General features: G+C 38.4%; 1 pseudogene; it reads right to left on the bottom strand.

Moving 5' to 3' along the window:
* Positions 1–119: 119 nt before the first annotated feature.
* On the bottom strand, positions 120–8,346 carry LOC119900313 (annotated as a pseudogene).
* Positions 8,347–8,777: the final 431 nt, after the last annotated feature.

Below are 8,777 nucleotides of genomic sequence, written 5' to 3'. Positions count from 1 at the left end.
CATTTAATCGGCTACATGCTTATGATTCTGGAGGCTGAAAACAGACAAAGTGAAAAGCTGTGCTTTATTAAAATTACAACACACAGGAAGTATAGATACTGGTCTAACTCTTACTTTGATTAATCATTTACATGTTTGTTGAACCAGCTCATGTTTATCATATTATATTCAGTTGATTTATAAACTTTTACTGGCAAGTGGGCAGGTGCATCACACCGTCAACACACTTCTGGCGCATCTCCTTTACTCCATCATGTCTTCTTCCTCTGATACACATAAACTCGATTACATCATTATGTGTTAAATACAGCTTATCATCAGCTGAATATCTGAAGACAATATTGTGACTTCTCATGGCTTCTTTATCCACAGTGCAGGGTTCTGAAAGATATAACAGATAAATATATATATTTTTTAATGTCAGGAACGACTGTACAGCATGCACCATATATAATTATTTCTAGTCTTGAACTTAAAAAAACATTGTGTACTTGGAAACTAAATATGTAGTCCCAAATGTAATTGGAAACATATTCTATTACGATACTCTACATATACAGTATTACTGACCAGCAAATTGTGAAATAAATAGAAAGGTAATATTGCCTTGATTTCATATCTCTTTTTAGCAATAATAAAAAATAATAATAAATAATAATAGTACATAAAACAAACAAAAAAAAAATGCAGATATTCAAACGGAAACACTATCTACAAACATAATGTGTTCTTTTGCCTTTCATTGTCCATTTAAACTGTTCATTTTTAAATAATATAAACTTTATTGTGATCATTGACTTTCTGTCAATTACAGATAACATCTAGGGAAAAATAGTAGGTAAATTTAGCTTTAGCTTTAGCTAAGACTATCTTAGCATCTAGGTTTGACTTGATGTACCTTTAGCTGACTAGTTGTTTGTCTCTCTGTAATGATTTTACATGTTATCTCATGGAAATTTCTAAGACATAGTCTTTTTAAAAGATTAAACAGATTCCAAAAAGTCACATTCCTGTTTTAACTACATTTTCACCAAACACTATGTGTTTGTTTATTAGTCTTTAGTCCTTGTGTAATGGGTCTGTATAATGATTATGTATGTATGTTGACATAAATCAAACTGCTACATGCAAACACTGGAAACAAAAATCTGTTTGACATTATGCAAAATCCTCACAGAATGCAGTAGGAAAAGGAAACTTACTGAGGCATCTCATCTGTCCAACCCATTCACCATTTTTGCAGGTTTTGTAAGGTCCACCCTGCATAATGTAAAAGTTCGGACAGACATATTCAACCCTATCTTCATGTCTGTACTGGAATCGAACACTGTCCTTGATATCTCCATCTGTAAGGGCGGTGGTCTCCTACAACCCAAAGGAGCTAAAAGAATGTGACAAATGTCGGAGAAAGTACAGGTTCATTATTATTGTGGAGAAATTATGACATTTTCACGCAGAGTGACAGATGACATATTTTATTGCCTTTGAATTTTAAAATGTAAATGTCAACAACACAAGAGGCACAAAGACAATACACATCAGGTCAGGGTAGCAGGGAAAACAGCAGATCAAGCCTTCTGAGATTGTAGTGCACTGTGGTAACCATCCGAAAGTTGAGTCATGGATCATCTTGTTCCATCATTTACCTAAATAAGGAGTAAGGGGACAACGAAAGAAGTGACTTACGTCCACATGTTGGGAAGGGGTCACTCCACTGTCCGTTTGCTAAACATTCAACCGATGCATTTCCGCGAAGAAAGTGTCCTCTCTGTCTGCACTCAAACCTTAACTTTTGTCCTTTTCTTAGTTGATTGTTTGGTACATGTACGGAGATGTATACGTTGGCTGGTACATGTGTGACTTTGCATTTGTCTGTAAGAGAATCTGTTTCATGAAGAGGTTTATTTAGTATAAACAGTAGCATACTTGACTAAAGATCTGACTTTTTGGGTTTCACGGACCCAAATCTGATGTAAATCTTATAGGTCCAAATCTTTGTAACTTTACCTCCAATGCATGTACATTTACAGCTTATTTGAATTATACAAAGATACAGTACGAGTACATGGGGACGTCTTTTTACTAAAGTTTAAATCTACTTAGATGTTTCTTTTTTATTAAACAGTCCATAATCAATATTTCCATATAAAAATGGTTCACATGACTACTTTTGTGGTCATAGTGATGAATCTACATAGAATTATCACCCAACGCTGCAGTTCCCCTCAGCTCTGCAGAGGTTTAGAGTATGTTTAGTTCTCTGCTGATTTTCTGGCCAGCAGCATTTTTGTTTCATTCTCACTGCTCTCATAGCACTGTTATCGTCATCAGCAAGAAGGGGTTTCAGCAAAAAAGCCCTAAATACTTACTGTTAACTGCCAGCACCAAACAGCAGACATTGTAAGCAATTAGCAATGAAAATGGAGTATTTAGTAGCTTAAGAGCCAAATATTTTCATTATAAGTTAGTGGAGACCAAAACAGAGAAATAAGGTGCTTGAATATTGGATTAATTTGCCAGGTGGTCATAAACACAAGTCTAAAAAAATGCAAATATCGCTGTATGTTAGCTGCATGTTTAAATAGGCAACTCTTTGCTAAGAAGTTCACTATATCAACTTAAAAGATGATGGTCAGTGTTGTACCACCATGTCCCCCCAAGTGACCAAAATTTTTTTATAATTGCAGGTTTAATTATTGTTTTATATACAGATCTGATGCTTGTATGTTATTCTTCAAAATATGTTAATTCAAATATGTAAATGTAGGTTCTTGAGGGGAAAAGGTACATATGATGAAAACGCCTGTAATATTCAACTTTTGCTTTGACCTGTTCTTACACTTTGTACTTAATGTATCTAATGAAACTCACATGTCAACATCCTGTGTCTCTTATCTCGCTAATCAACCATAAAATATTTCTGAATGTTTATTTTTGTCCTCATCTTATTCCCATCAATTTTTACCATTTTCTATGAGAATTAATATTCAAGTTGTTCAAGTGCTTTAAAAGATGGATAAACTAAGGGGGTAAAATCAACGTATACAGGGTTAACCAACCAAAGTGAACATACCATCACAAGTTGGAAAGAGAGTATTCCACTGCCCAGTTTGTAAACATTCAATTTCCTCAGACCCATACAATGTGTATTGATCACTGCATTGAAACCGTAATTTATGTCCAGTCTTCATTGTTTCATTTGCTCTTGGGAGTCCAGCTACATAGAGATGAGGGTGCATCACTCCAACTTTACAAGTGATGTCTGGAAAGAATAAAACGGATATTATCAAATGAAAAACTCTTAGGTTCCGTTTATGTGTCACAGAGGCCACCCTTATAATGTTTGCAGTCATTTTAGTGTATTACAACATGCTCCACAGTTAAGTAGCACATAACCAGTGTGTACAGAATTATTATTTTTTATTTATATTTACCTTCACATGAGGGGAATGGATTATTCCATTGTCCATCTTTACCACATATCAGCACTGAACTGCCATCCAGATATTTCCCAGGACCACAGCTGAATGTGAGGAATTGGTCAGGAAGTATGGGTTCTTCATTTTGTGGTAAACCGTTTACTGTAACCCCACCATCTGCAGGAGGGGGCTCACAGCTGGAAGCTGGAACTAAATACAAGTCAGTCAGGTCACTGACGGTGAAGTACATGACAAACTAGGGTTGCAGCAGAGAATAGAGCTCAACACCACTGAGATCACATTTAGAGAAATGCAGTTCTGCTGTTTCATTTCTCTTGACATCTAAATCCATTTTCATGTCAAGTCACAGGACCATTCAACTTTATCTAGATGAAACGTTTAAACAGAACCTGAAAGAACTGGTTTTAAACACTATGCTCTTCACAGATGATGAGTTTCAAAAGGTTTAAAAATCGACTACCTGTTATAAGAAAGGATTAAAGAATTAAGTTTGATTCAAACCTGAGCTGTGTTGGAAATGCTATGGAAATGTTACTAGGTCTGACTTAAGCAGACTGCCATTAAAACATTTCTAGAAAACAACTGGTTAGGGTTACGTAATTAATTCTGTGTCTGAAAGGGACCTTCAAAAATATAATTAACTGCAATTTGCAACAGTGTAAGCTATTTACTGCTATTGTGCTACATGATCAACAACAACAGAAGACATTCAGTCGGTGGTGAAAGCGCAGAACAGAAAGCCAGTCAACTCACAGAAACACGTTCCCTGACGAACTGCCAACCAGCCCCCGCTCGTGCATACATATTTGATGGTTGGACCTGATGTATAACCAGGTTCGCAAGTGAAATGTATCACGTCTCCTTCTTGGTAATCTGCCTTTTTGGTCTCTTCTGAAATGTGGGCATGAGGAACATCTGGCAGCGTTGAACATGCTATCAAACAATGCCATGGCGGCATGGGAAAAGAAGAAGAAATTACACACATTGTCTCATCAGTTGTATGGCACATGTTTAGTACTGTAGAAAGGGGGGGTATGTGTGGGGTTGACTCATCCAAAGTTCTTTTTAGGTGCTGGGCACATAACGTGACTAAACAATGACCACAACACTGAAGCGCTACCACTAAAACATTTAACCATAAAGTGCACATGAACAGCGTATCAAGATGATGATGCAGCCTGTTCAGTAAGATGTTTTACTTGTCAGTGCTCTCAGCCTGTCACTTTTAAAGGAGGCAAAAAAGTAATAACTGAAAACAATTGAAGTCTGTGGATATTATAGAGGTCAAAGACATTAATCTGTCCCCTCTTTCATGGATCTCAGATGGAGTAGGCTTCATGGAATTGTGGAAACAACTCACAGGAGACCAAAAATCATTAATAGTCGTTCTCCAGTCTTTCATATTAGCCCTCTCAATCCTGAATATCTGTAATATTTGAACAACATGAAACACTCATACAGGGTTGGGGAGTAACGGATTACATGTAACGGTGTTACGTAATCAGGATACAAAATAAATGTAAAGTAACGTAATCAGATTACAGGTACATTTTGTAAAATTGGGGATTACTCATAGGCGGGGGCAGAGATAGACTCTCAGCACAGTGGGACGGAGCTTCATCGTGGCCCCCCCCTGCTACAAAGTCATATTAACCAAGTTTACATGACCCCAGAGCCCTGCGATGGACTGGCGACCTATCCAGGGTGTACCCCGCCTTTCGCCCGATGTCAGCTGGGACTGGCGATGGATGGATGGATGGATGGACATGACCCCAGACTCACTCTGAAAGTCCACTGAGTCCGTCTGCTTCTCTGCTGTCGGAGCTGATTGCAGCCACTCTACTTAATGTTTGTGCTCACACCAGAAGCGCCGCAGTGTGTCCCAGAAGCGTCCCAGCGTCAAGCAGCACAGAGCAGATGAACCGAGCAGGAAGTTCTGAAATGCTCCTGTGGTAGTTGCTAGATGCACCAGTCAAGACAAGAAACGAAAGCAAAGCCACAGAGAGCTTTGAAGGATGTAGTAGAAGCACAAAAAGAATAATTAAAAACAAGTCATTAACGTGGGGCAGGCTGCACGCTTCGCTGCTGAAACACTGAGAGGCTTCCAGTGGACTTTGACACCATGAATAAACCGCAGCCTACGTCCTGCCCTCCGAATTCCCATGATGCATGACGGTGAAGGGAGTTTTGTTAAAATGTGCTAATAAGTTTGCCATTTGTTTGAAATACAAATGTTACTTTATGATTTATAGCATATTGTGTGTTTATTGGTAATTGTCATTCTTGTGGTGGTTTACCATTGAAACCATGAGTGAAGAGATTGTTTCAGTCATGATGCTGCTGAATTCTCACGATTTGGCACAGCGTCATGTAATGTTGGTGTTTATTTAGTCCTCAACAATCATTAGTGCTAAACTTCATAGTCCATGTAGTTATTTGCCCCCCCCCCAGCAGGGGCCCTGGGTTGTCCGCCCCCATGCACCCACGCTACCTCCGCTTTTGCTCATAGGGATTACTTTAAGCAAAAGGTTTCTATGAAATAGAAAACGCTATTTTCCTCCACATATGTTTTTTATATACAGTCTATGGTAAAAACCCAAAGCAAAGGAGGGTCGTGTCGCCAGTAGGGCCGAATGTGTGTTTACGCCCCCACCCCATCATGCAGACTTTGTGCGGACTGGTTCCAGCTCCCAGTGAGTGAACACGCTGGACCAGGACTGAGCAGAGCCTCCGAGACCGACAGAGGCCAGTTTGACCACTTGGGATACAGTACAAATGTGGTTTTGTGTAAAACCACATTTGTAACACCTTATAACATTCAGTCTATGGGAAACTCTAACACTCCCCCGGTGCTCCGATCTCCCAGTACGGGCAGAGTAAGCTAATTTGACCAGTGGTTGCACAGCTAACTGAGCTAATAACAGCAGCTAATTAGCTGTTAACTAACTTCAGCAACAAGTAAACAAGTAAAGCTATCTGTCCATCAGGAAACTCTGTGAATCACAGAGTTGAGGCAGAGCAGCCGGGGGATATCAGAGAGAAAACTAGAAAAATATTTTCTCCATATTTCTAATATTTCTCCATCAAATATGATCCATTTTCACCAGAATCAGTGAAGAAAGTGAGTGTGTTTTGTACAGTAATCAGAGGGGCCTGGTCCCAGAAACACTATGCTTCAGCAGCTTCATATTGTTTTCATTGGATGTTAAATTAATACAAGTGCAGAATGAGTAATCAAAATTGTAATGACAAACTTCATCAGAATACTTACAAAACAATGTTTTTGTCATTGATGGGCGAGATACTGCCATAGTGGGGACATATAGCATATCATAAAAAACATTTAAATATGGATTTTGGGAATAGGAGATTTTGTTATTCTGTTTCTCTAAAAATACACTGAGCAGAAAACACATCATTGATAATTCTCTTGTCTTCATTTGCCTATTTGGCAAAAGTAACTAAAAGTAATCCGATTACATTACTTTTATTTTGTGGTACTTGGATTACGTTACTGATTACATTTTTAAACAAGTAATTAGTAATTGTACCGGATTACATTTTTAAAGTAACCCTCCCAACCCTGCACTCATAAGACCTTGGCTGTATGCGAAATCCCTCCTCTTTTACTGCTTAGTATTTACGCTCCACTATTTACTTGGAGTGTCTGAATTTGTGCTATTCAAAATCTCAATTTACTGCTCACTGTAGAGTATCTGTTATATAGGGAGTAGTGAATGATTGAACAAGGAGTGATTTTGGACACATTAGTATATTTCCACAATGCCTATCACTTCTCACTGTACCACACTACCCATCGATCATTCAGTCCAACTGTCCTAATTTAAGGTATTGTGCAGGTGCGGCAGGGCAACTGTATTTCACGTGGTAGAGCAGATCTGCCACGTGAAATACAATGGCACAATTAATGGCAATGCTGAGGGTTTGATAGCAAAAGTTCTTTGTGACACTGAACCTCAAATTGTTCCCATTTTATGTTTATGCTGTGAAAGAGTAGAACAGAAAGGCCATCAACTTACAGTAGCACGTTCCCTGACGGATTGTCAGCCAGCCCTCTCTTGTACATACATATTTGGAGGTTTGATCTGATATATAACCAGGTTCACAAGTGAAATGTATCACGTCTGTTTCTTGGTACTCAGCTTTTTTGGTCTCTTCTGACACATGGGCGTGAGGAACATCTGGGAGCTTCGAACACACTAAGAGACAAAAACATGGTAACATGAGAAAAGTCCCACTGTCTAACATTGTGTCATCGATTGTTTGCCTCATATACAGATGGAAAAGGGGGTGAGTGGGAGTGGGAGTAACTATAAAGACTACATGAACAATGTTTCAATTGCATGATCTTCATCAAGGTACACAATTTTTCCAAACTATTGTAGCCATTAGCTAAACCAAATTGTATGTTGGTAGGATGCATTTCACATACATTAATCCATAAAAACCTTCATGAACAAAGCTAAAAAAAAACAATTCATCCCTACAAAAAACATTTTAAAACAGTTTAGTGTTGCAAAACATTTTGTATGGAAACGCAAGAATAGAAAGATGAGTCTATACAAATATCTTTTTGAGACAAAAATAATGCTAATAATAATAACACTTCCCCGCACACACTGATGCATCAATTATTCTGTTCAGTATTTTCTTTTTATCTAAACACAGTCTGTATCTCCACAAAGCTAAGTCATAACACTTCAGTAAGTATAAGGACCCACTTACCATTCTGTGACAGAGAAACTTCCACATTCCCCCACAGCTGGAGAAACAGAAGGATTACAGACAACTGCATAATCCTTTGACAGATGTTGCAGGATTCATGTGTGTGTGACCCAAGCTTGAGTTCTCAGGTAGCACTGCGGTTCACAACATGGACTGTTGACCAGTGGGATTGTACAATGCATGTTGCATTGCAACACCCACTGTTCCCAATACAGAAAGTTCCAGAAGTGCTTAAATACAACCTTTTTTTGTGGATTCACATTCAATTCACACACTGTCATATTTGTTAAGTATCATATCAATCTAATTAATGAAATGATGTAAAGGTTTATGTCCCGAGCCAATAGATCAGAATCAGAATCAGAAGAATCAGAAGGAGCTTTATTGCCAAGTAGTGTTTTACACATACAAGGAATTTGCTTTGGTGTTAAGGTGCTACACATAGACAAACATTCACTTGACATAGATAAATGTAGAAATATATAAATATGGAATAGACATTGCAAGTTATATAAGACGACACACAACTCTTCCTATCCTTCCTGCCAGGCGATCCCACTGTCTCGGCGCGGATCACGGACTGTCTATCGG

This window comes from Micropterus salmoides, unplaced genomic scaffold (assembly GCF_014851395.1).
Source record: "Micropterus salmoides isolate LMB-PRFRI ecotype aquatic unplaced genomic scaffold, ASM1485139v1 Ms_hic_scaffold_13, whole genome shotgun sequence".
NCBI lineage: Eukaryota > Metazoa > Chordata > Actinopteri > Centrarchiformes > Centrarchidae > Micropterus > Micropterus salmoides.
Note: the sequence above shows the minus strand (reverse complement) of the source record. Positions and strands in the feature narration are given on the sequence as shown.